At 41.7% G+C, this 27,226-nt stretch overlaps 1 long non-coding RNA gene across 6 annotated transcripts; it reads right to left on the bottom strand.

Moving 5' to 3' along the window:
• Window positions 1-1,786: 1,786 nt before the first annotated feature.
• Window positions 1,787-24,511, bottom strand: LOC112554594. Of its 6 annotated transcripts, none has more exons than XR_003097262.1 (4): window positions 23,677-24,511; window positions 5,930-6,241; window positions 2,700-2,979; window positions 1,787-2,101 (listed from the first exon to the last, which is right to left on the bottom strand). It is a non-coding gene; the product is annotated as an uncharacterized LOC112554594 (long non-coding RNA). The 6 variants fall into 6 exon arrangements; XR_003097267.1 differs by lacking the exon at window positions 23,677-24,511 and adding an exon at window positions 18,035-18,366; XR_003097265.1 differs by lacking the exon at window positions 23,677-24,511 and adding an exon at window positions 12,327-12,569.
• Window positions 24,512-27,226: the final 2,715 nt, after the last annotated feature.

Here is a 27,226-nt window from a genome sequence, read left to right as displayed (position 1 = left end):
TTTTTTTAAAAAAAGCTTATGTTTCTTGATATTGCTCTGATATTTCTCATTTTTCACTTTTCTCCGTGGTCTTCTTGTCCATGTAACTGTGTGTATCACACATATCAGTGATGTAACCCTCGCTTCGTGTTAATTGGTATTGCCTCCATATTTATATTTATGTTCATCAAAACATGAGGAATAAACACAGGACAAGTATGGACTACATCACAATCTGCTGATTGCAGACAATGAACAAGAGACAATGGCGAGGAGGTGGCGGAAGGATTCCTCTTTTCTTTTAGTTCAAAACATGCACAGCACCCTTGTTTTCTTCCGCCACCATCAGATAAACCTTGTCACCGCAGTCAGGATCCACAATGAAAACGAAAATTGGCAACAAAAGGGCACAAGCATGGTTATACCAGGCTAAGTACAGCATCAGTGAGGAATCCACGTGGAAGGACTCAACACTGAGCATCAGGTGGTCAGCCGAACACTTGGGATGCAGTCTGTAACAGTTTATAATATATCACAATGGGGTATACCGGGTGGACACGGACTACAGGCACATATCCAGGCTCCGTGAACCTTCAGTCGTCTGGCAGTGAGACACAATAAACAACCGCAGGTAATCTGAACAGGAAGCCTTGAAATCCGAAATACGCAGAGGACTGCTTGGGGAACATCTGGGACAACCAAGAAATTGCTAATCCCATCCAAGACGATCTCTGGTTGGTTGGTTTGGCTGTCTTGTCTTTATTTTGTTTGGCAATGTAGTATACTTCTACGTGGAATCAACGGCTTCGTATAACTTACAGATATCTTCGTCAATAAGTAAAATTATTGCCATGATGCTTTGTTAGCAGACATAATGAACAGCATGCTTCTAAAAAGAAAGTGTGGTTATGATAGATTGATACAGGATGACTGACTATAATAGCAATGCATCCCCTCCCCCCTAAAAAAAAAAAATCCCAAAAATTCCTAAATTAAGCTTTTCAACTTGTGAGTCACTAGCGTACAATTATATATCTGTATGAAACTGTTTCCTTTAATGTGAGTTTTTCAAACTATTTCCGTTTGTGTGATTGAAAAACTGTCTACAAATGTTGATACCTGTGTATAACATACGCACACGAATATTTCCAGTAAAACCCGTCAAGTAGTATTAGTTGTAGGAGCGACTAATACAAAATGCCCCATTAGACAAAATATAATATAAGCTGCAGTCTATTTCTGAGCAAAGATTATATTCCGGCTTTTTATACACGAAGCAAAAGCACCATGCCAACAGTCCGCGGCTAGACTACATGAGATATTCTGTATTAGTCGTCTGGCTAGACTACTGATAGACAGCTGCATTAGACTAACATACACTAAACTAGTCTACAGCTCTACGAAGGACGATGTTTAAAGCCGTTCACTGATATCAGTTGTTTCGAACACATGATGACCGATTCCTAAAGTATTGTGTGGCCGTCAAAAGAACGAACCAACGGAAAATTCAAACAGGAGATGACGTCACAGTACAAATCTCTTGTCCGAAGCTCTGTTCACTTCCGGTCAAATCAGGTCATTATCTGACTTACACTTTCTCGTATCATGTGTGTTTCTGTCATACCATCTTGCTAGAGTGGTGACTTCTGATATTCGTCGAATGAACATGCACAAAACAATCGCCGTCGCCATGTTGCCTCTTCACCGTGAGTTGACAAAGGACAAACGAAGTCTCATGACACTGGCGAAAGAATACATCTCAGGATTCAAGTTTTTGTTTAGTATCAATTTTTGTATACTTTTGGTTATTTTTCTAGTCAGCTGAGTTCGAAAACCTTGTAGACTTTCCTCTCCTCAAGAATGAAGAGAAGTCGTCATCAACGCCGCCAACGAAACTCGTGTTGCCCCAACTCCTCCACAGGATGAAAGAAGCTATTTTGTTCGTCGTTCAGTTCCCTGTGTGCGTCCGGCAGCCGAGAAATTGTTGTGTAGAAGACGACAACCCTCCCAGTGAGACCTTTCTCTGGTCTTTTGGTCCTCGTGTGGAGGAAGTGGCTCATTCAGTGGCCGAGGGACTCGTTCTGTTGGGCAACTGAGCAGCGATAGCGTGACGGGGGCTCACCTGGCACAGCAACAAGAAAAACAAGGGTCAAGAAACCACAGGTGTAAATCGGTGTATTGGTCAGACAGAATTTTAAATGTAGCTAATAACATTTCCCGAGCAAGAATGAATAGTCTTCTCAATTTACTTTATAATTTGAAATACTCTACTTGGACTGCTTCCTCGAAACTAAGCACGTGATGCATCTGTATAACTACTTCATTTTTTCAGGCTCTTTTACACGTAGCTTTATACTTTAGAAGGAACATTATTTCAAACAGATTCTATTCAGAAAAATGCATGCACTAACTCGTTTATTTTTATTCTAAATCTTGGCATTGACTGAAAATGTCTGGTTTCTTACTTTGCACTAAAGTTTTGTTTTTCTTTCCACTTTCATTTATCTTTATTTTTTTCTTTTGTTTTCTTCTCTTTTTTAACCATTCCTTTCTTTCTTTAATCTTTATTTCTCTTTTTTCTTTTTTTTCTCTTGATCTCTGGTTCTTCCCAAGATTTTTCCGTTCTTTTCTTGAATGCGCTTGTTTCATTTGCTGGAAAATTTACAAAGCTGCTATCAACATAATTATACAATACAAAGCAAAGTTTACAAAACACAAACCTTGTTTAAGACTTTTTCTTCTTCTTTCGGAACCTTTTCCTCTTCTCTTGCTTCCTCTTTCGTTTAGACCCCTTCAGCTTCCGCTGCGCACCCCCGCCGCCATGTTTCTTCTCGCTGCTGTCCTTCTCACTGCCGTTGCGCAGCGACTGAGAATAAGAACCAGTCTTGGCCTCGTCTTCATCTATCTCTCGTCCGCGCACGCGCACTGGACAGTTTCCCTTTCGGATGAAAATTGTCTCCTCTTCGCCTGAAGTAATGTCGTCTCTGTTCCAGAAGGGTTCTGAAAAGAAATTAAGAAGTTTATGGTTTTATTTTGATGCAAGCGGAAACTATATTTTCTCGTTAGGCGGGTACGGGTTTGCTTCATCACAAAACAAGGGATCTTGCTGTTACCCAATGCAGTTTTCACAATCTCTTATTCAGCACTTCTATATGTAGCAATTGGCGCTTAGAGCTCCGATAAAGCTAATCAGTATATTTCCAATCAAATATTTGCACTGATAAAGATGCGAAAGGTAAAGGATGCTTAATGACGCAGGATTGGGCAATGAACACCTTGTGGTTCACTGGATCAAGAGGACAGACAGTATGTGGAAATTAAAACCAAACCCCTATTTTCCCTATCTTTGACTTTCCGTGACACAGTGTCATGGAATGAGCTTTTGCCAACCACCAGGGGCCTCGTGCCAAGACGCCGAGCGCTGTAAGACATTTTTGTTGGTTAAAAAAACAATGAAGGGATGTAATTTATCACTTACCAAGACTTTCGCCTCCGCCATTAAAAATATAAAAAAAATTAAAAAACACGGTTTGGAGGACAAACTGCCCGAGACCAGATTATACTCCAGGAAATGTTTCAAGAATCTTGGTGTAATTAAGACAGGGTGCACGCTGGGTGACAGGTAATTTTCTAAGCCCCGGATGATGTATCGCGCACACCTGGCAACCACTTCGACTGTCGACCGCCACCTGGCGAGAAGTCGCTCTACGTCCGTGGCGCCACCTACACAAAGTCTGCTTCGTGTTCTGGAAAGCCGATTTAGGTAGCCTCCCATGGAAAAAACACGTGACTGCTAAAAACAGAAATACAATGGCGACATTAAAGTGGGTGAACGTGCTGTTCTCTGTTCTCTAATCCGGATTTCAGTGCCAGCCTCTGATTTTCTTCTGGAACCACTACCACTCACTTTCTGCACCATCCGCCAACAGATCATACCCACACAGCTTCTACTTCCACTCTCCTCTCTCCATCCCTACTCCCATTCTAAGACCAGCTGAAGGTAGTTTCGTTCTACAGCCTGCCGACGTGAAATAGGAGGAAGAGAGAAATCGGCCATAAATGAAGAAATCTTCCCCGAGCCTGACTGATCGTGATCGAACTCAGCCGAGGCGGTTTCAGGCTCCGGGTAATCAAGATAAACAGAGGCGGCGGCGGATGGGATGTGCGTCAGATTTGGGGAGACCGGGATGGACGTCAGATTGGCTAGGGACTGGGGATGGACTCAGAAAGTCACGTGATGGAGGCAAGAGACGGGGGTAAACATAGACAAAGGTTGCGTGGGTAAGAAGAGAAGTGGAAGAGCGAAAGAAAATTAGCTAAGGAAATTATAAAGAAAGTGCGCATGCGCCATTTCTTGGCAAGGTCACGTGACCGTTCCTCTCTTTCCAATGACTATGAGCTTTGTTACTCTGTTAGTCACAGGTATCGAGAAAAATGAAAGACAAATTTCTGGCGGGAGCAGTTTTGGACCAGATCCACTTGTAAAATGTTGGAGTACTTTGATATAATCTCATAGGAAATATGATATTCTAGTTTGCGAAAAAAAAATTTCTTTACATCGCTGCTCACTACAAGGAAATTAAGTTTATCATCTCTTTGAGGTCTTGAAGTTATATGAGCATCACAGACTCGCAAAAATACCTCCACATCCTCATCACATCCTTCACTATCACCACTTTAAACGCCAGCAACATTCAATCACCTTCACACATAAATAATCATTCCCACAGCACCATCATGCATCCGCTTTCAATATTTTATTTTTCTCAGATCTTTGTGCAGATTCCTCCTTTGTTGTCAAACGAGAGGGTTACTCAGCGATAACTTCTCGGGACAGTAAAAAATTTTTTTTTGTTTAAACCAATAAATTACAATCCAAAAGTGCCTTCTATATATCTCTCTCTGCCTTTTGCAGACGACACTGTTGTCGGTCAACACGCAGAACACAACCGTCCTCCCATTGATTTCCTCCAGGTTCTTCTTTCACTTCCATTAGTCTTGTTTACTTTGAGGCATGTTGAAGTGTCCGCGCGCCGATGGTTATGAAAAAGGGGAATGACTTCAGAGGGAGGTGAAAAGATTAGCCATCGCTTCCTGCTTTTTCTCGCTGTTCCCGTTTGAGCGCGAAATGCGGGAGCACTTCTGGTGCCTTCTGCTCTCAGATAACACTATCATGCAAGAACACTGGATTCGTTTCATCTGCTATATCATCAGAAAGGTGTTTAAGAAAACTAACATCGACGGTGCATCTATAGCCTTTTGGCTGTTTACTCATGTAGCATACATCCCGCGCTCTTTCAAAACATCCGTGGAAGGGTGGAAGGGAGGGGTGAGGAGGGAGCTTGCGTGAAGGGGTTACACCGCCCGCCACCAAGTACCTGATAACGATGGCAATTATTTCCGTCGCGAGCATCAATCATCTTTAACTGCACTGGCTCGACAACCATAAGACTGGGCTCTGGCCTCAAAAACTTCTCATAGACGGATAGATAGACAGACAGACAAACAGACCGAATAAAATAATGAATTGATAAAGGCAGGAGAAGGCATGCACGTAAGAAGTTGCAAAAGAGGAAATACAGTGGTAGACTAAGAGAAACAGATGGAGACAAAAAGGAATAGAGACGGGAGACTAAGAGAAACAGAGGGAGAGCTAAAGTCAAGCGTGGCTGACAATACAACGAGGCTTTAGAGGGTTCTGGAGGTTTGACACTTTGGAGCTTTGCGTGGTTAAGAATGACAGACAAGCAGAGAGATAAAGAAAGATTCAGTGAAACAAAGACAGGATACGAATATAGGTATGGACAAACCAAGACAGCACAGACACTAAAAAGAAAAGCAGAGGACAGGATAACAAACACTAACTCTGACAGCGGGAGGAGAAAGGAGAAGGGAATGGGTCAAAGGTTATCCAACATCACACTACACTCTCTTGCTGAATACCACTCACTTGCAAGGAACGTCGCCGAGTGCTCCCTGGAGTTGAACACCGGTCGGAGGCTGCACACGTCGCTGTCGCCTGACGATATCACCACCGCCAACAACACTACCACAGCGACCACCAGTTCCTTCGCGATCGCCGGAAGTGACGTCATACTTATTTCCTCGCCTGAGAGCGCATGATACCTCACTGTACAGTTTATCACGCTAGGCTCCAGGCTGTGAGTTTTATTCTGACCAATGAGCTCAGCACTTGCTAGTCCTCTGGTATCGGCTTGATCAGCAAGGGAGATGCTTTAGTTGGCGCCATCATCTTGTCCCCCTGAAGAAAAAAAAATACCAAACTTATTAAACATCAAAGTTTACTTCTTACTGAATTACTTATATTAGCCGTCCTGGGTCTTTGTCAGTCACCGATCATTCAGAGTTTTTCATTTGCCTACCACAAGTATCCCTACAGCCAAACGAAAAACAAGCAAAGACGGAAACGGAAGTTTCTTGAAGACATCGCCACGTGTCTATCACACTTTAAAATCGCTTTCAGTGGAGATGTCAGTACATTTGTCATCATCTGTATAAACCTTTACGTTCATCTTTTCCAAACACGCCAATATGAGCAGACCCTCAGTGAATGAAGCCTCGACAGCGCCTCTCCCTTTCTCTGGCGAGGACCGTTGGAGAAGTCCATCATTCGGTTTCCCCTCCTCCGTCAATAACCGAATCTCATCCGGTTTGTCCCAGACCAAGCCTCCCAACAAGAGCGAGCACTCCCAACGAGATTTTCTTTTTTTTAAACCGCGCCTGTCTGTTATTTAGTGCCAGATTCATAAAGTTGGACAGGAAACCTGACAAATCATGTGTTGCTAATGACATCGGCTTTAAAAAAAATAAATTGTATTAAAACTCTAATGCTATGTTGTTTAGAATCCAATGCTATGTCTGAAAGGTTATTTCAAAGGATAAAAAAATAATGTGATAAGAGAGCGAGGAAATAGGAAAAGGGACAAAAAACGGGGGAGGGTTAAAGGAGGAAGAGACGAAAGGAGATGGCCTGTCAGCTTTATTTTATTAATGCAGTAGCACTGTCTTAATTTCATTTGAAGGATTTGTTTACTGAGGTTTTGTAGGAGGGTCGCGCGTGCGTGCATGCGTGTGTGTAAGAGAGAGAGATAGAGAAAGTTCTATAAGTTGTGAGCACACAAAAGGTACAGAGAGAAAGAAGAAGCTAGAACAGGTGTGTCTGAAAAAGAGAAAGTGTGTGCACGTGTGTGAGAGAACCATTGGTTTTGCAAGCTTTCCCATGATGGACGGTAGTTTAATGGCCCCGAGGAAGAGAAGCAGCTTTGGTTTGCAGCAAATTAGTGAATTTTTCAACAGACACCAACATCGCACAGCGATTAAAACGATTTCCCCAAGGCAAGAAAACAGACTTTGAAAGGTTTGTTACAAACATTTTGCGCATTTTCCCTGACAACATTCTCTGTACCATCGGCTTTCACTGCTTCACTTTGTTTGAAAGTATTTCTGTATTTCTGCCTGTTCGTCTCCCTTTCTCACAGAGAGAGAGAGAAAAAAAACAGAGGGACGCTGCTTTCCTATCAAAGAGACTGTAACCCACGTAATGCTGAATGATAACCAATCAAAAGCGTTTCAAAACCGATGTTAATCGTGATTTTAGTTCATTCATAAAACTCACACTAAATTACCAATACTTCTTTCACATTATGCTGTTAATTAACGCTCTATATGTTTTATATATATATTTTTTTTAATTAACAAGCACACGTGGACTGACCTCAATTTTGTTTTTGCTTAGTTTGAACTTTGAACTCTACATTGTGTCCGTGTACTTAACAACAAAACTCTAAGCATCTGAAGACAGAACGATGGATAGAAAGACGGAGGAAGAGGGGATGTTTCCTTCACAAAGCAGAGAGAAGGTCTGTGGGATGCTGTCTGGCGATCGATGGCTCGGCCTGGAGGCTGTTGTGTACGGTCCTGGTGTGTAAACAATCGGGAGCCGTGGGCGTCGCCCATTTCTTGATATTGCTGCCAACCCTGCGACAGCTCTCCACAGACCTACCTATCTGAGTGATTTTTCTGTCGGTAAAATATAAAGTAAAACTCGCAGACAGGTGAAAATGGTGTGTGTAAAATAATATGTGTGTGTGTGCAATAGAGAGAAAGAAAATAGAATTTGTGACTCCTGTCCATCTACTCCTCTCACATTTGTTGTTCATGGAAGTAAGTGCATTGGAGGTCTTGACCCCTTCACTTTCTCTCCATGTCCAAGTCGATGCTCAAAAACATCTCATCTAAAAATTACCGGACATACTCCAAGCCCACAGCTGTAAAAAAATCTAAGCCTCACACCATCACTTTTCTAGTAATATCACATAAATCAGAACAGTAAACAAACACATCTGCTCCTGTCTCTTCAGTGCTGAATCAAAGAAATGAACAGCTCAAGACGAAAAAAAACAAAAAACAAGCAGCGTCTATAGCTTAAGAAAAAAAGAAAATAAAGTGGCAAGGGATTTAAAATACTGAGACTTCATGACTTTTTCATTATGGCGGCTAGTCGGCTGTAATCAGAGCTATCCAGGGTATATTCAACATTTAATTCTGATCAGTGTCAGGAGGCGCTCAACGCAAGAAAAGAATAAAGGAAGATAAATGAGTCGCTCACCGATTTCTGACAAATCCTAACAAAAAGCATAATTAAAACTATTTATAACTTTACAGACCTTACTAACTGGGTTACTGCTGCATGCTGGGAGGCACGCCTACTCCACCATCGACGGACATCAATAGAATGATCACGTGCAAGTCAACAAGCGAAGTCGACGGTGAAGAGGTTAATATGTCTGTAGCTATTTGCGGTCCCGACAAAAAAAAAAAATCTGTTGTCACTGACACTAGTATTTATATTGAGTCTATAAGAGCCCTCGTGGGTGTACCACTCAAAACATCATATAATAACAATAATAACACAGTTCTCAAGAGTATGTCCAGCATTGATAATATGGTATTCGGCACGAATCACATCAATATTCAAACAGTAACAATCTCAGTTTGACAGTAATGATATCCTTAAAAAAACTTGATGCTACTGGATGTAAATTGTTTTGTTTTGGTGTTTGTGTGTGTGGACCATGCTCTCTTTGCAATCCCGTAGGCTTGCTCAAAAATTTAGTTTAATTAAGCAATGAATTATTTTTGTGATATGATTTAAACTAGCAATCAAAAAAGCTGTACACTCAGTCCATGCCATCTACTCTGTGTGGTCTGCAGACTGGCTTCTGCCAGCCAACGATAAACGCTCAGCTGCCGAGAACCATCCCGATGAGCGAAGATGACCCCGGGGTCAACCAAGCCCTGCTCTTGCTATGAACGCTAAACACTGGTTTGTTGTGACAGCCAACATTCTGCCTGCTACATTTCTGGGCCATTGATGCCATCCTCATCATGGAGGGAAAGGCTCGCAATCTCGGTTTTCTTTGATCCGCTGGTAATGCATGCGTGTATGCTTTGTGTGTGTGTGTGTCAGCTCGCGCGCGCGACAGAGAGTGAGAGAGAGAGAGTACGCAAGCGCCCTAACCTCATCATCATTAGCTGAGGAGAGGAGGAAAATGCCTAATGGGGGAGGCATCGATCAACAACTTCATTGATCGAATCTTATAAATAGATTTTGCCATGGAGGTGTCGGAGAGATTTTCCCCCGTCTGTGCCGCTACCACACGGCGGTGTTATGGCAGACTCCAAGAAAAGCAGGACACAAAAATGGCAGCTACCGACCGTTTGTTCCTCTCAAGAGATTTCTCCCTTCCTTCCTTTTCTCCTCAGTCGCGCCTGCACTCAACAGCGAATGTTGCTACTGCTTTAGAAACAACTCCGCGCTCCCAACAGCCTACCATTTTGTTTGTTGTTGTGATTGTTTTTAAATAGCCTCAGGAGTTTACAGAGAGTGGGGGGAGAGAGGCAGGGCTCAATGAAATCCTTTCAAGACCCCAGGGGAAAAGATCTAATCGATATTTGTGTTATTTATTTGACTGTTTCAGCGTGCTGTGGGAAGTAACTCTAATGACATAACTGCCAGTTGCCTGCCCTTTTTAACGGTTTTTTTTTTAATAACCCATTTGTGACATGCTTCATCCAATCACAAGCTGCCTCGTCATGCATGCTTTAGTCTTGAAGGACGCCACCTTGGCATTTACTGAGGTAGCGGGACATCAACCGTGAGCACAAATGCAATTACCCAACATTACTCAACAGTTAAATACATTCATAAATATTAACACAATTAGCGGAAGTTCCTGAACAATTAAATATACATGAACGAGCTACATCCCCAACAGAGTATTAATTTCCTACAGACAATTGAACCTCATCACTCAGCGCTAATAGTTCTACGCGACCTAAAACACAGCATGACCTCTGACCTGGACTAGATTAAGCGGCAACGCCAAAGAACAGTCCTTAACTGTGTCAGCCTCTTCTTCCATGCGTATCGATCCCGTCAATAAAGCCGTTTACTTTGTCGCGCGTGCTTAACGTGCATAGGTCAAAGGTCATCTGTAAGCATCCCAGGGAAATCGTTCCACCCTCTTCTCTGTTTTGGTAAGAGCCTCGCGGAGGCTAAGGTCAGGATACAACCAGAGAGAAAGGGATTAGGTACAGTGTACACTCAAACATACACACGTGTTCACAGAGAAAGAGAAAGAAATCAACAAAATGTTTACTTTTGAAGTAGAACATAAATTATCTCGGAGATATATTAAAAGGCTTCTAAAGGTAAAAGAGTTATTGTATATATCCATACCTTTGGTTTGATGGCAAAACAGTTGCTTGCATCAAGAGCTAGTAGTTTCGTTTCCTAGAAGACATCTCCCTAAGCGAGTTTCTTTGGAGTTCCTTTTCCACTTGCATCATGGGAAAAATTAGAGATTCGGCGGTTGTCTTGAAAACAAAATTATTTCACTTAAGGAATCCTTTTTTTCCCCCAAGCCTTTCACTTGTTTTAAAAAACGGTTTTTCTCAGCAACGTGGTCTGGCATCTCTTCTTCAGGCACGTCGCCGTCAGAGATTTCTTTTTTCTTCTAAATCCGGGCTCCCTGAGGCCGCTCCATGGAGTTGCGTCCCCTGGCGAGGGTTGTCAACCCGCTGGTGCGTGCGGGCGTTTGCTTAGCACGTTAGCAGCTCAAACGTGTTAATCACTTAGCTCCCGCTTGGATCATCTGTCGCTCACGATTTATTTGTTCCCCACCGCGGGAGGTGTACGTGCGGTGTCGGGCCTGGCCGTGAAAAGCTTGCTGCAGCAGGTGTTTACAAAACTTCAGGGTCACGTGACCGCACTCGCACTCCTGGCTTTGCTCAGTCACGGTGGCATGTTAACCTTTCGCTCTGGACAAATTAAGTCGCATTTACTTCCCCCGTATCTTGGATCTCGCCAGCTTCTACGGTTCGGACCCACAGTTTCAGACAAGCTGCAGCTGTTAAGCTTGGGAGGGAGAAAAACAAGGGAGGGTGTGAAAGACAGAGTAAGGTAGAGATGGCAATGCTGATCTATTAATTTTTAAAAAAAATGTTTCTTCTTGCAGCTAGGGGTAAACGGAAAATGTGCGATAGAAAGTTTTTAGTGGCTGAATTTAGCCACGAAATATAAAGTAAGGATGTTAAAAATGAAAAGACAGAAATGAATTTACTGACAACAAACAAACACGCGCTGTCTGTTCAGTTCTAACATACAAAGTGAAATTTGTCATTAACCAGCCAGCTACATACTATTGCTGGGAATCTCTCAAAGCTGATCTCAGAGCGAAAAATGCAGGAAGGTGATGTGGTTGAGGGGTTGGTGGATTCATCATCAAGTTGCTGGAACTGTGTTGCTCACTCTCTCTCCCCTTCTCTTTCTCTCCATCCTCGCCCTGTCCCGCCCCTGTCTTGAAAACCCGAATTCTACATAATCTGAGCTTGTCAGGCAAAGCTTGAAGACCGAACTAGGTGTTGGAGATGGCTGAAATAAAGATTTGTATTGATTCTCTTGCGCCCTGTTACATCAATACCAGCTTCAACTCTTCTATCACAGTGCATCCCTTTCACGAGAAAACTTCAAATATAAGACAATCGATTTAAGATCTTGTCCACTCTCGTAAACTGTCCAATACAACACAGATTCTTTGGTGGAAAACTGACAAATACAATGAACGGTTATATGACTCAAAGCTATAAATGCAGAAAAGTAGTTGTGAAAATACAGAAACGGTTTGTGAGGATCAGAAATAAGCTCAGGGGGGAAACATGGTGACGAGAAGAACATAAAGAAAGACAAAGTGGAATGTAGTAAAGAATATTTAGGAAGGTAAAGGTTATTTACAGATGTAGCGAAAATAAGATTTCTCACTCACCATCCTGATAGGACATTCATGCAGTTTTTCATTTTAAGGTCTGTATATGTTGGCAGCAGCAATCGAAATATCATACATTACTCCGAGTGCGGGACGCATGCCATCCACCCGAAGTCCATGTGAATTATCGCAGGATGTGCCGCAGGCAAGCGATGCATCACGAGATGCAGCTTCCTCCATCTCAACCCATTGTGTTACACTTTGCAAGACATGTGTCCCAGGACACCTCCGACTCCTTTTCCACCTCTTAAAGTTACACTCATAGACTGAACAGCAACAGGATGAAAGGGTTGTTAAAGACTGAAGAGAGTTTTTGCGGCCACTGGCGCCATCTAGAGCCTGTGATGAAACGTAACCCAAGCCTGTCAGTCAATGAAGACATCATATGAATATATGTACAGTGCATGTGAAAAATGTCACAACTGGAATATGAAAGCATAAACTACTGGGATGTAAATAAACAATAAACGCAAAACTGGGAGAGAAATAAAAGCCAGATACGAAAGTAGTTTTTTTTTTACTTGCAGATGACTAAGCAGCATCAGAATAAATATGAAAGATTCTACTAATATAATGTCATTGTGTGTAATCACAGGACTGTTAATGTGCATTCTATCTGTTCTGAGACTACAGGTTTTTAAAATAAATATATATATTCATAGCTCCTCGCCTACATTTTGTCTCCAGCAATCCCAGAATACCTGGGACTTAAAATAAATAAAAATGTTGTCTGCTCATTTTTTAAGAAGTCGCCTGAGGGAAGCTCCAAATATTAACCAGAAAGCGGTTTAAAAAAAAAAAAAAAAACAACAACAACAACAACAAATCTGCTCACCAGACTCGGAAATTTGTTTAAAGTATTCCAGTCTATACATTCACACTATTTTGGCGAGGACTCTGGCATCATTTTGCCCAAGGCCAGAAGAAGGAACTTTCTAGAACTGCAAGGAAGCCAGACGTTCGCCACGGTGGTGGGAGAAAACCACAGATGCAATGTTTCTGTTCACGCGGGAAAAAAAATTTTGCATCCTTGAAAGAAAAAGCATCTTTGTATATCTTTGCTTATCAGGCAGTCTGAAGCCGATAAATCTCAGTTATAATTTACAAGGTGAAAGGCTCTCCGTGTACTACAGACTGTCAATGCAGTGTGAGGCTGAGAGACCACGGTGCCATCGAGACAACAAATAAAGGATTGAGAGAAGATCTGTTAAAAGTATTGGAAGTATAGTTGCCATGGAAAAATTAATATATTCAGAAATTCACACATTGACTCACTCGTTGAGTCGTCCCACCCTCGTTTGCTCACTCCTTCACTCATCCACTAACTCACTCACACATTCACTCACTCCACTGTGCAATATAGAAGTCATAATAGACATAGGAAGAGTAAACACATTCTGTGAATATTACTCCCTGCACCTCAACACCTATTTGTACTTTCACAATGTAGATAACAAACAGAGAGAGAGAGGAGAGAGAAGAAAAAAAGAAGAGAGATGCCGAAGACAGATCCGAACAAGCACTACAATTCTCGGCTCAAGTGCTGACTTCACTAACTGCTCACTAATACTCCTTAAATATAAACAGTCAGTTTCTGTTCATTAAAATATTACTTAAAAATAAGCTAAAACCTTATTAAGATAAAAATGATGAAAACTACAAAGAGCCTCGTTTTGGTGTCACTGATGTATGAGAGAAGGAAAAGAGTCAATTGGTATGAAATATATTTTTTTTTTAGTTTAGAGTACTAGTAAGTTCGTCTTTACTGCAAGAACTTTGAGTAAAACAGATTACTTTGAATAACAGATATTTCAAACGTGGACAACTCAAATAAAAATTCACGTGACCTACTGGAAGACATGAAAGACACGCAGACTTGATATCTCCGTTCTCACTCATTTTTGAATGGAAAATGTCTCATACTTGGATAAAAGCCTCGTATTTAATTCAGAAATACTTGTCTGTGATTCGCTGTCTTGTATTGGTGGGCCCGAAATCATTTCATCCGGCCCGCCAAGGTAATCGCAGATTTCAGTAGGTAAACCTAGGTACTTGTCCTCTTCAACAAATAATGAATGACACACAACGATAAGGGTCATGTCTTCCATCCCAGCAGCTCACATCACAATCCCCGACCAGTCCTCCACGATAGTTTGTATCTTTGAGAACTTAACGATAAGGGAAGTTAATTTTCGGCGACTGGCTCTCTATTCCAGAACTGTTTTCTGGTTGCAGTAAACACATATTGACAAGAGTGCGGTTGCCAAGCTCTGGTTGTCGTAAAACCTTCGGTAAACGTTGAGAAAGGCCGAGAACTGAGGACAGCAGGCGCACTCGGTGCACCTTTGTACCGGAAGTGTGGCGACGACAAAACGCGTTGTCAAGTTACATTAAAACTCCATTCAAATGATGTGTGTGTGCTCTTGCATGTAATGTTGTTGATAAAAAAATATATATAAAAAAACCACTACTGTGATGCTTGCATCCATCCATAAAATTATCCCTCACATCTCATGGCGAACAGAAATCAGCAGACGACCAACACCATCATCCTCCCACACACACACAAACAAACAAAGAACAAACAAACAAACAAAAAACAAATCGTGGCTATAAAGTAAACAAGATGTTACGCAAGATGCAGTCGTTTATTATTAGAAGTAATAATTTATTATGATGAGTTACAGTTCTTGCAGGATCAGCGTCCTCGCTGAGAATTGCGAAACCAGGGAGCGAACGACAGAGGAAGAAGAAAAAAAGAGAAAGACGATTAAAGTGAAGTTAAGAAGCAAAGAATAGTAATAAAAGAGAGATACATAGATAGGTGTTTGACGGTTACTAGGAACTTGTACACGACATCACAGCAAAGCAGCTGGTCCTGTAAACATGTGCCACAGTTGGAGAAAAAAATATCCCCTTCAACTGATTTTTTTTATGACAGGCGCTTAACTTAAAAGCCTATGAGAAAAAAAGAAAGATAAAAGAAAAGAGAATAATAGAAGATAAAAAAAAATTATGACAGACGACTGATTTAAAAGCCTATGAGGAGAAAGAAAGAGATAAAAGGAAAGAGAATAATAGAAGATAAAAGAGAAAGAGGGTGAGAGGGGAAGAGAGAGAGACTAGATAACGGGAATGAAAACAATGAAGAAATAACACCAGAGGGTGTGAACGGGAGAAGGAAATGAGAGAGCAATCGAATCCGATCTGTCAATTATAACAAACGATGCGTTCTTGTCCCCGCTGATCAAATTTCTTCGACGCTCGTTCCTCACATCTCCCTGCTGCCTGGCGCAGTCATCTGCTTCGTGGGTGGCTGCATCACCTTTTCACCGAAGAAAGCTTTGAGGAAAAAAAAAAAGTAAAAAAAAAAATAAAAAATCAGCCATATCAAAAGCGTGGGAGATGGAGGGAAGGGTGGAGTAGAGATGAGAGAGAGAGAGAAAAAAAAATACCCGCTTCGCCACGTCAGCGGAAGAACAGCACGTGCTTCATCCACCAGCAGCTGCACCTGTTCACGTCACCTTGAACCTGAGTGACAAAGCGAGTCGGTGATTGATCGCCCCTGCTGGGTGGCTGTGTGTCGACACCTGCCCTGCCTCACCTGCACGTGATGTGCGTGGCACGTGACGAGCTCTCGTCGTAGACTGTGACGTCATGTTCAAGAGAACGGGTCACGTGATCGAAATAGCTTGTATGTTGACCGGAAATCGTGATGAGCAGATATTTTATTTTAATAATGTTTACACCGCATTGCACCAAGTATTTTGTTCAGTTTGTGTTTTACCCAAAGTTAGCATCACGGCAAAACACCTGTAAAAGATGATTCCCAGAAAACATGGATACCAGGGTAAATATGTTTGTCTCCTAGAAACTATATGAACCCTTATAATCTCACCGTTCTGTGGTAGGGATGCTATGTGCAAAGAATGAACAGCGTGTCAGAGCCGAGATTTGAACCTAACAAACACTTTTTCGTGACATGCGTTTACGTGTGGAGTTAATAATCTGAACTGCACGTGCCTTTAGAGTTTTAGAAAAAAGGGCAAAGGTCGTCACACGACTCTCGTTATGTATGCCCCACGTCGTCGCTTTTGCTATTTAATTTAACCAATCAGCACTAACAACCCCTCACGCTTTAACCACCTAGGAAATTATCTCTTTTTCCATCAGCAAACGATCTCATTAGGAAATCTCTTGCTCTCGACATTGACCAGCTGGGAGGATTTCCGGTTCAGATTGTTCCTCATACAGGACACGTGTTTCGAGAAAAATTTCGTTTTAATTCGAAGAAAAAGATCAGCACTCTTGACAGCGCATGCTAATGTAGAATTACTGTGACAAGTGTTTTATTCAGAAGTTATTCTTAAATTTTTGTTAGAAAGCCTGTCATTTCCAATTTATTATTTATTTTAAATCTTTTAATGGTAGCTGATGACCACAACAAACATTGAAAACAACATCAGTTTGTTAACATCGCTGTAAAAAAAGGTTACAAGGTAATGCTAACTCTTTCGAATAACAAGAGAAGTGAAGCTAAAGTGTTTGCTTATTGATGCTGAAGGGAAGACAAACTAATGAAAAAAAAAAAACCCCTTTAAAATTCAAGTATTCACCTCCAGTACCAACTCATTATCGAGAGAGATTATTTTTAGTATGTGTGGAGGAGGTGGAGGACGAGCGCTTTCGTGCGTGTACGTGTGTGAGAGAGAGGGAGAGAGAAAAGAGAATTGCACTACATCACCTGCAATCTTTTCTGTTATTGCCGGCGTCCATTTAAAAGTTATTTGTACAACACACCTGCAGGGAGCCATGTTTATTTTCACTCACCACACTTTGTGTGATGTTAGGCTCACGTAGTTAATTGTCGATGATTGCTGAAATTACCTGTCGTTCCACTGCCAGAGTCCTGACAAAGACTCCAGAATTGAAGAACACGATACAAGGCTAGCTGCTGGACTTGTAGCAATAAGATTTGTTCAACCCTCCGCACTCACTAGTTCTTTCCTTCCTTTCCCCTCACCCCCCAAAAATTATTTACTACTATCATTGTTAGAAATTTTTAGTCTTTCCCTACCATGCTTACATAATAGTAACAATAATGTGACAAAAGGTCATTAATTCGGAAACATATTATGTGTTAGTAAACAAGATGCTGTTGAGAACATTCATTGAGAAAGAGAGACGGAGAAACCTTTTCATCAGATGTGCAGTCTATGACATCGTGTACCCGCATTTGAAACCTAAACAGCGCGAAATGTAACATCAACTCACGTTTGTCCCGTGATGAAAAAAACGTGAAAAGAAAGAGACAAATAAATATATCCAGCGGAAAAACTGCAGACAAGATGGCCAAGACGAACAACAGGCTGCAGAGACCGTTCAGAGAGAGAAGTGGCCGACGGGTGAAAAACAACTTGGCGCAGACATAGGACAATCGAAAACAAAACCCTGCTGCGCACTAAACAAGATCGCAAGATATCAAAGTGACGAACATCCAGAAGACAAGACAAAAAAAAGTCTCCTTAAGCCATTTAACATGTCTATTCCTCCTTTTGAAAAACTTACAGAAAATTTTCTTTGTTGTTTCAATTTATTTACCTTAGCAGATTCCAAAATAACATGTAAAACTTAGAAAGAGGGTGCGAATCTTTAGGGGGTGGGGTGCTCCCTGTAGGTAAAACTATTTCTACGACTGGCGTGTTTACCTGCAATTGTCTACCTGTGTCTTGTTTTCATCGTCTTTCTACGTCAGAGACTCGCAACCACAGAAGCGAAGCACATTGCATCCAGACCCACTGCTGATGGGCGGCAGGGCGACTAGAGAGGAGAAGGAAGGAAGTGTTTAGTTCTGCTCAAACAGAGAAGCCAGACGCCAGATCACCTGGGTAATATCGTGCTGTTTACACATTCTGTATTCATTCTTTGTCTGTCTTTCTAATTAACGCTTAATTTCAGTCTTTCATTGTCTATCCATCTAGCGATGCTGTTAAGGCTTTAAAAAATATTAGGTACTTCGCTAGGTGTTTAGACCGTAATATTTTTATGTAATTCAATTATAGGTGTTCTAAAACTTTTTTCTTTGTTTTATTTTTATTTGTTGTTGTTGTTGTTGTTTTTTTTTGTTTTTTTTTTCGTAAGTTTGTTTTTGGTTTTGGCTCTACCATTGGTTGTAGCCTTCAAAACGTAAATTATCCATCTACAGCCGTGATATCTGTGTTACAGACCTTTGTGGTCAGTGATTTTCTGGGGTCATTTATCTATCTATCGTGGCAATATTCTGCGTTTCTGCTTTTGAAAGATTTTCCTGGATATGTCACCTGTACAAAAGTACAGAATGTAAATATTTGGAAAGAAAACAATGTTTGCTTATGTTTATATGTCGTCTGTTTGTTTTGCCACTCGTCATCTAGAAAGGAGATAAGAGCTTCAATAATCTACAAAATATTGTACGAGCAAGTTTTTCTTTCTGATGGAGTTTATTACTGGAAAGAAATGCATTAAAAATAATTTTATTCATCCCAAACCTACCCTAATTCAATGTCTATCGTGTCTGCAGTGTCCATCTGATGCAATGTCCGTGGTTGAAGCTAAAAGGACAAGGGTTCACGGCTCTCACAAGAGATTTTTCTTGGTCAATGCTCAGACATTTGCCGGCAGGCCGGTTAGTGCCTAACATCTCGAAAATAATTACGACTGTAACTCTGACGCACTGTCTTAAGAAGAACCGGAAAAGACGAGATGAGACTTCGGTCCAGCGCATGCGCTTCGCAAATAATCTATTCCCGCCCGGAACATGGTGGTCCACAGAGAAGAGATGTGCGTGTGTGTGTTTTCGATTTTCGGACATTCAGCTGCTGGTAAACGGTAATTTCAATTGTTCTATTCGTTTTGAGGAAGCTTGTTTCCCTTTCCCTCCAAACGGAGGACTGGTATACTCAATAAGGATCGCCGAGTTTCTAAAGATAGAATACAAATCAACTGAGAGGTTACTATACCAACCCACCTCAGGACGTTAAATTTAAGTTTACAGATTAGTTATTTTTTGTTTTGTTCCTTTCTTGAGAAGAGAAGCGCATCCGGTGTTAAGTGCAGTAGATTCAAACCCTGCTCTTTCCTTTTCCGCTGTTTTCACAAAAAAGCTTGTGCTTTCTTCCTTCAAGACTAAGAAAGCCATTAGACGCTTGTCGCCGTTGCCATGGTTACGTGTCTCATAGCCATGCCTTAGAGAAGGACACTGCCATCGCGGCTTGGTAGCTGAGCTGGGCTGGTCTGAAAGGGTGGGAGGGTCTGGGTGGTTTTCATTACTCCTCAGACAGATGCAGACCAGGGATAACAGAAAGACCTTTCATCATCAACAACTATAACTGCTGAAAAAATAGGGAATGAACTATAAACGTTGATAAGCAAAAAAAAAAAAAAAAGTTTTTCTGATCCTCTGATCAAAAGACTTTTGAACAAGGCACGCAAGGCGGTAAATATTTTGCTACAGGTCGGTGTGATAACATCTTTGTTCTGTTGACATTCAACTGCATCAGAGGAAGTGGAGCGGGATGGGGAAATGTCTGCAGGGGGGATGAGAGCCAGGGGAAGGGTGAGCGGTTCTTGTGCACATTACAATTCTGCAGAGCCGATATCAGAACAGCAATGCGGAATAATAACATATAAATCTGATTTTTTAAAAATGTCTGGTATGCGATAACGGCCGCAAGATTTGTTTACCATGCACGAGTATTTCGCATATAAATGTCTCCTCTTCACATCTCTCAAAATGGCTGCGCAAACAGACAGCCGTACATTAAGCAGAAGGTAATGCCGAGATCGACCGATCGACCACTCAATCAATCACGCAAGCACGTGACCTTGTGTGGAAGACAAGGTATGGTTCAGTTTCACAGACGAGCTAATGAGATGAGCAGCCATCAAAATTTCCTTGCATCACTCTTCCGTGACCATGACAACGACCTCGCGCCTGCTATGTAGGGATGACAACCAGGCGCTTCTCTGCCAGGCAGTGCGGCAAGAAATGAGTAAATGACAATGAGAATGCGCGGAAATCTTTGGTGAAGTGTTGAGGGTGAATGAGTGTTGAGGGTGAATGAGTGTTGAGGGTGAATGTCTCTGAGAAAAAAAACAAACAATGGCGGTACTTTTCGCTCAAGAAACTCCTATATTGGAACAGACTCTGTGATGCATTTGGAGATTTTCCCAGCTAAATTTCTGTGCGCAGTAACTTTTGTATCCTTTGAAACCTCATAATAATTTCTCATCATATGATTTTTCTAATTTCTATGAAGCGGGAGAGGTAATTACATAGTTTCGCCATTTTCCTTGAAAGAGGACGGCAACTTGTGATGGCATAATATTGCCAATTTCTCAGAGGCAGGCCGATAACTTCTCCAGTTTATTTGAAACCGATCTCTAACTCTAGAATCTAGAACATCACTTCTCCAATTTCTTTGAAAATAGTTTAATAATATAATAATTATTTTGAAACTGAACGAGCGCTCTCAATAGGTTTCGCTCTGGGTGCTGTTTTCCATAAGAAGCAAGACTCTGCAAAGCATTTCAAAAAAAAAAATCTTTAAAGTTTGGTTTTGTAGTTCAGTGAGTTTTGTTCACCTCAACAGACAAGGAATCTCCGCAGAACAAAGGCTAGAAAGAATGAAGAAATTTTTCAACCTATTCAGCTTTGACTGAGGCTTATAATGACTCGAAAAAATTAATCTGCACCTACTTGTGGGGAGATTTAGCAGCATACTGAAAGAAAAAATAAAATTTAATAAATAAAATGATTCCTACATATTCTTTCCATGACGTATGTTGTATATTTACCACGACTAGTGTCTGGGTGTGCAACAGACTGCCTTCCGTTGAAACTGTAAACAGAAAAGCCTTTCTAACAGATGCAGCATCAACAGGCTGCGGGGGGAAAATGCAGTTCCTCGTCATGCTGCACATTAATCATGCCCCCAGACTGGCGGCACCCTTCTGACAATGGCTCTGGTGGCTACAGGAACCGTTAGCCCTTAATGCTAATCTCAAAATGCGTCGGCGGCCGTTACTTGTTCCATCGCAAGATTCCATAAAAAGTCGTGTTATTCCCTCCCCTCCCCCCATCTCTCAACCGCCGACAAAACTTTGGCATGCCATTATCTTCGGTGAAAGACTAGGCTAATATCCATTATTCATTGACTTTAGTTCTGGTTTGAAATCTAGACAAAGAATGTCCGGATGAAGAGGACATGAACACGAAAATTGACAGTAATATGTAAGCGGAAAGTAAAAGGCATATTTACTTTGTCAGCTATATGGCTACAATTGTATGGCAGCATCGGATGTTTCCAGCGTGTAAAGAGATTTATCAACCAGCTGTGTGGTCGGCATTCTGTGTGTGTGTGCTTGTACATGATATGTATTTCTGTTTATGTGTAAGAGAAAAAGAAATCCAGACAGAGGAAAAAGCACATCCAAAAAATATATAAAGTATTTCAACCAGGTGGACAAAGACAAGGAAATGCTAACAAAAGTGAAAGATCAAGGCGATGATGATGATGATGATGATGATGATGAGGAGGAGGAGGAGGAGGAGGATGATACATAAGACATGATGCAGTTTGAATACACGTGACAGTCTGAATACAAGCGATGTATTCATCACATCATTTAACACGTTACAATTTATACTGAAATATTTTAGAAGAACATGCACAGTGCGTGCTATGGGCCTATAATGTCCTCTGATTTACGTAGACAGTTCCTCCATATATTGCACCGATTTATTTGCCTAAGTAGCTAAGATACATAAATCACAATATTTAAACATTTATGCTGGCTGCTAACTAGTTTTCACGAAAAAAAAAAAATGCTTCTCCAATTCTCCCAAAGTAAATAAATTAATTCAACTAATGCAGAATTCTCGCAAATTTAAAAGACAGCTCAAAAACATTGTCTAGACATGATGGCTCCCTTGATTGCATTGCAAAATAAGTTTTAGGCAGATTTAAAAACATTGCAATGAAAACCCATGAGAGTGGAAGGCCTTCAACGTGTTGCGGTGAAAGAGAAACGAGGTTCTCTACAAACATTATGCCTGCGCAGCATGTGCCAACCATGTCCTGTCTGGCAAACAACAGCAATCGCAACGCACGCCATCTTTTGATGAGAGGAAATTTCACTACCATACAGGTCCCCAAAACTTGTGAGCAAATCGAAGACATTTGTAACTAATTAAAACTATACATTTTGATAATTCTTTGTGATTGGTTGTATATCATAACATACAATATGTAGATGTCTCATTGCCTATTATATTTGTCATTTCCATGCTTAGTTTTTACAATTAGTTCTTTTGATATTGGGGTTCGTTATGTGATGAACTTTCTTGGTGTCCCATACTCCACAGAGAAATGCCATGCTGCCTCTGGGTATTTTTCACTCTGAACGCACAATCACCATGTCGCAGACAGCATTGACCCATTCTCTCTCTCACACACACACACATATACAAGTGCAAAAGAAAAAAGTATACAACCCTTATATTGTAAAATGTCAACACTAGCCTTGAGTCAGTGAGTGACATGAAACGCAAAAGATTTTCTCCGCAGCTTTATGCCACGGGAGGCTGAGGATGGAAAGAGTCGAGTCTCCAGTGAGGATGTGGCCAGAGTTGTTACCAGATTCGGTTCACTGACATCTATGGCTACTTTAGTTATTATATGTAGACGATTGTTGGCTGCAGAAATAAAAAAAAATGATTCTGTTTGGGACTCACTGAGGACCGTCTGACTGACTGTAACAGTAACTTCTTTACTTCCGGTTAAGATATTTCCCACACTTCTCGACTCAAAGTCGAAGTAATTTCTGCACGCATCATTCGTGGTTCTCAGAAGAAAAAATTAAATAAAATAAAAAATTAAGCTTTCGCTGTCATGCCAAAGTAGCAAACATTGTGTGTGTCTGTATGTGTATATAAGTAATACATAGATAAAAAGATTCATGCACGCATTCGGGCGTGCGTGCAAATATTTATACGCACGGACCGTCGTGCGAATATCTAAACAATGATCACCTGCTACTAACGCTCCGTAGTCAAGGGGAATAAATGCAAAGCCTTCGCCTTGATGCTTACTGGGAAACGACTGCAAGTTCGCGGACTAGAAAAGTGCACAGCTCTCAACAGGTGAGGATACACAACCCACACACACTGGGACTATTAACAGTAATTAACGTCTGTCGTGAATCGACCTGTAACCTGTCAGATCGAAACCCCAGAGGGAAAACAGAAGAAGAAAAAAAAAAACCTGACACATCACACATCATTAGCATGTCCCGCTCGGTCAGTACTCACCCCCCACTGTTTCAAGGGCATCACCCTTCCGCAGACGTCTCCGCAACACCACCATCACTGTCAACGTCAACAGCAGCAGCTGGAACTACCACACCGCCGCCGCCACCACCACCAGCACCAACGACCACCACTCGTCGAGCTTCTTATCGGTCTTCATCGAGCAGAAAAGAGAGAAGGGGGAGTGGAGGTAGGGAGGTAAGGAGGGAGGGGACAGGCGCCGCAACGCAAAGCTTGTCATCTTCACGTTGACGCCGAGTCATGCTGCTTGCTTACCTCCCCCTGCCCACGTGACAGCCGTTTGAACAGCTGCGAGGCCGGCAGGCGGGCAGTTCACGTCGCGAGATGGCGTCACCGCCCATCCTACCCATCCATCCAGCCCTCTCCGATCCTTGATTTCTTTATTTTTCCCCCCTCTCTCTTTCTTTCTTCTTTCCTTTAGACTGAATAGAGCGAAGCAAAGAAAAAAAAGGTGGTGTGTAGGAGGGAAAAGTGAACGCGTTTCAAGTATGCGCGCGCACACGCTGGCGGAAATGGAGACAGGCAGAGGATCAGCAAGTGCTAGAAGATGAGTACGGTGCCCGGGTGGTGATGGTGGTGGTTGGGGAAAAGGCTGGCAGTGGAAAGCGAGTCCGAGTGAGTGAGGAGGTGAAATCAATGCAGCCAGCGTGTGCGAGACGCCATGGGCGGCTGCTGACAAAACTGTCTCGCCGATCGATTGCCTTTGCGCGATCTGTCTTACGCGCATGCGCCGTGCTCGCCAGTCATTGACTAACGTCCGCTGCCAGACTAGGGCGTCTGTCCTGCAAACGCACGTGCGCGCGCACACAGAGACACGCACGTACGCGTGGGAATACAAACACACACATACAAACAGATAAAATATGTACTGAAGCGCAGAAATGCAACACACACACAAAGAAGTGATGTAGAGAAAAGTAAGTTGATGACAGTCGAAGTAGAACCAGCTAGCTACAGGTTGCTGTCGTGGTGCTGCAGGTAATGGTGCTGCTACATCTTCAACACCATGTACAGGAGAAATGTCTAAACGAATTGCGTGTGTGAGTGCTCGAGAGTGTATATGTTATGAGTGTACGGGTGCTTGTGAGAGTATGTAAATATGTGCGTGCGCTCCTGTGTGCGTGTGCATGTGTGTGAGCGCGTGTCTGTGTCACTGAGTGTGTGGATGCGTTTTCTAAGTGTGTAGATGGATGAGTAAGCAAGCATGCATAACTCTCCAGAACTGCCACAAAACGCTCAACCTCGTCTGATCCCATTTTTCCAGAGGATATATAAGAATAGTTAAACTCGTAACATATATTGCGGCACAAACATTAATAATATTAATAACATTAATACTAGACAACATATTATAAAGAAATCAGAGAAGATAATCTGATCACAGAATACTGCAAGTTAAGTTCTTCTTGTTCAAATCAGACACTAATGTGTGATCGTCTGCTTACAAAGCCATACTTGTGGCTTCTCACATCCGCGAAATTATAGTAATATTTCTGTGCATCCAGCATTCCTAAATCATTTAACCCGCCTCTCTCTTTCTCTCGCTCGCTCATTTTTGTTTCCTTTCTGTGACAATCAGCAAAAGCATATGTGGGCGGAGATGTGAAGGTTTTATCGCGAATTCGTGAGCAGGGGAAGCAATATAATAACAATCGACGCAAAAGACCAGAAATGAAAGAAACACTGAGTCAACGAGAAAGCTATTTGGGTCTAATAAAACATTTTCTCTGGTGATTCCTTCATGGTTTTTTTTTTTAAGTTATTTTTAAAAAAATCGGTTTACGATATCAGCTCTTTGCCCTCGGCATTTTGCAGGCGGGGTCAAAATGAACTGAGTTTCTTTAGCAGAAACATAAAAACGCAACCAACCTTTTCTTTTCTTTTCTTTTTTTCGTTTTGTTAGACAGCAGGACTTCTCCTGTCTTACAATAAACTACATGTTCCTCCGCTGCGTTCACGAGTATCAGGACACAGGTATCAGGACAACTCCGACAAATTACTACAAGGTTTTTGCATTATCTGCGAAACTGTAGACATTCGATCGTAAACTGGTTAACTTGACGCTGATTTGGTCATAAATTGGTTCATTTGATGCTGATTTGATCGTAAATTGTTCATTAGAGCCTAGATCAGATAATACAATCCTACCACGAACTTCATTGTATTACAGGACTGCTTGCAGACGATTTTTCAATTAACTCCTAGAACGAGGCTCTAGAGCAAACAACTTCCGGCTTAGCGAACGACAATTTCAACAGAGTCTGCGAGAGTAACAACAATAAATAACAGTTGTTTATACTGCATCATGGCATATCAAATGTTTCGGTTACAGTTTTTGTTTGTTTGTTTTGTTTTGTGTTTTGTTTTTTGTTGGTTTTTTTTTGTTTGTTTTTGTTGTTGTTGTTTTGTTTTTTTTTTTCTTCGGCGGGCAGGAGTATCAAGACGAGTATCGAGCGGCTGTCGTCCATGCCATTCAGACAAAAGTTTCAATCCAAATCAGCATGCGAAAGGAAAGGAAGGTGTATAGATGGGGAATGGAATGACGAATGATGGGAACAGGAGACAAACGAATAAAGACTGAGAAAATGAATGGCAGAAGAGAAGGACAAGAGACAAAGAAAAAAAACGTAAGAGGAGAAGGGCGGAAAAGTGTATGGAAATGGGTGGGGAAAAGACAATTCTAAACAAATAGAAGATAAAATGCGAGAGTTGCGAGAATTCAACAGAAGAATGTTGTTATTATAAACTATGTTATACTGCCCTGGGCAAGCTCCACCAGGGGCTGGCCTACGTCACTGATAATAAGGTCCAGTCCTGTTTACAGTCTTTCCTCGTCCATGGCCCGAGAAGAACCCAGCGTGTGCTGAAGTGATGTGCTCGCCCTCTTCAACGCCGAGATCGATCAGGCTAAATTGAATTTGAGTGTATGGAGGCGATACATGCTACCTGTGGCCAGAGGGCCATTTCATTACTGTGATCTTAAAACTAGAATCCCTTGGTCGTAGTTCCAGACACGGCAGTTACTTATCGTTCATTGGTCAGCCACGGACAAAGAGACAGAGACACAATCGAGCAAGAGAGAGACATCGATTGTGACATCAGTACATCGATCGTGGGATGGTCTTAGAAGCTCGTGGGGATGGTGTTCACGAAGACTGCTAACGACTGGGAGTGAATATCACGAAGATTGCTTAGCGAATGGGGGTCACTCTCACGAAATCGGTTTCACATTTTTGTTTTGAGATTATTAGGCAAAGAAAAATATCTGTTCCTACCATGACATATATAAATGAGATATAATGTATATACGATATATAACCTACATTTATAATGTATAAATGTATACAGAAAGAATTTTAAGGTATAAATCGTTAATTAAATTAATTAAATTTGAAAGTAAACAATTTTCAAACTATTAACAGCTGAATAAATGAAAAATGTCCGTGATTTCATTTTTAGAGTTATGTGGAGCAAAAGGGATGATGGCCAGTGTTGGTGTCTTTCTCCTGGACACTGCTCACGAAGACTGTTT

This window comes from Pomacea canaliculata, linkage group LG13, assembly GCF_003073045.1.
Source record: "Pomacea canaliculata isolate SZHN2017 linkage group LG13, ASM307304v1, whole genome shotgun sequence".
NCBI classification, from domain to species: domain Eukaryota; kingdom Metazoa; phylum Mollusca; class Gastropoda; order Architaenioglossa; family Ampullariidae; genus Pomacea; species Pomacea canaliculata.
Note: the sequence above shows the minus strand (reverse complement) of the source record. Positions and strands in the feature narration are given on the sequence as shown.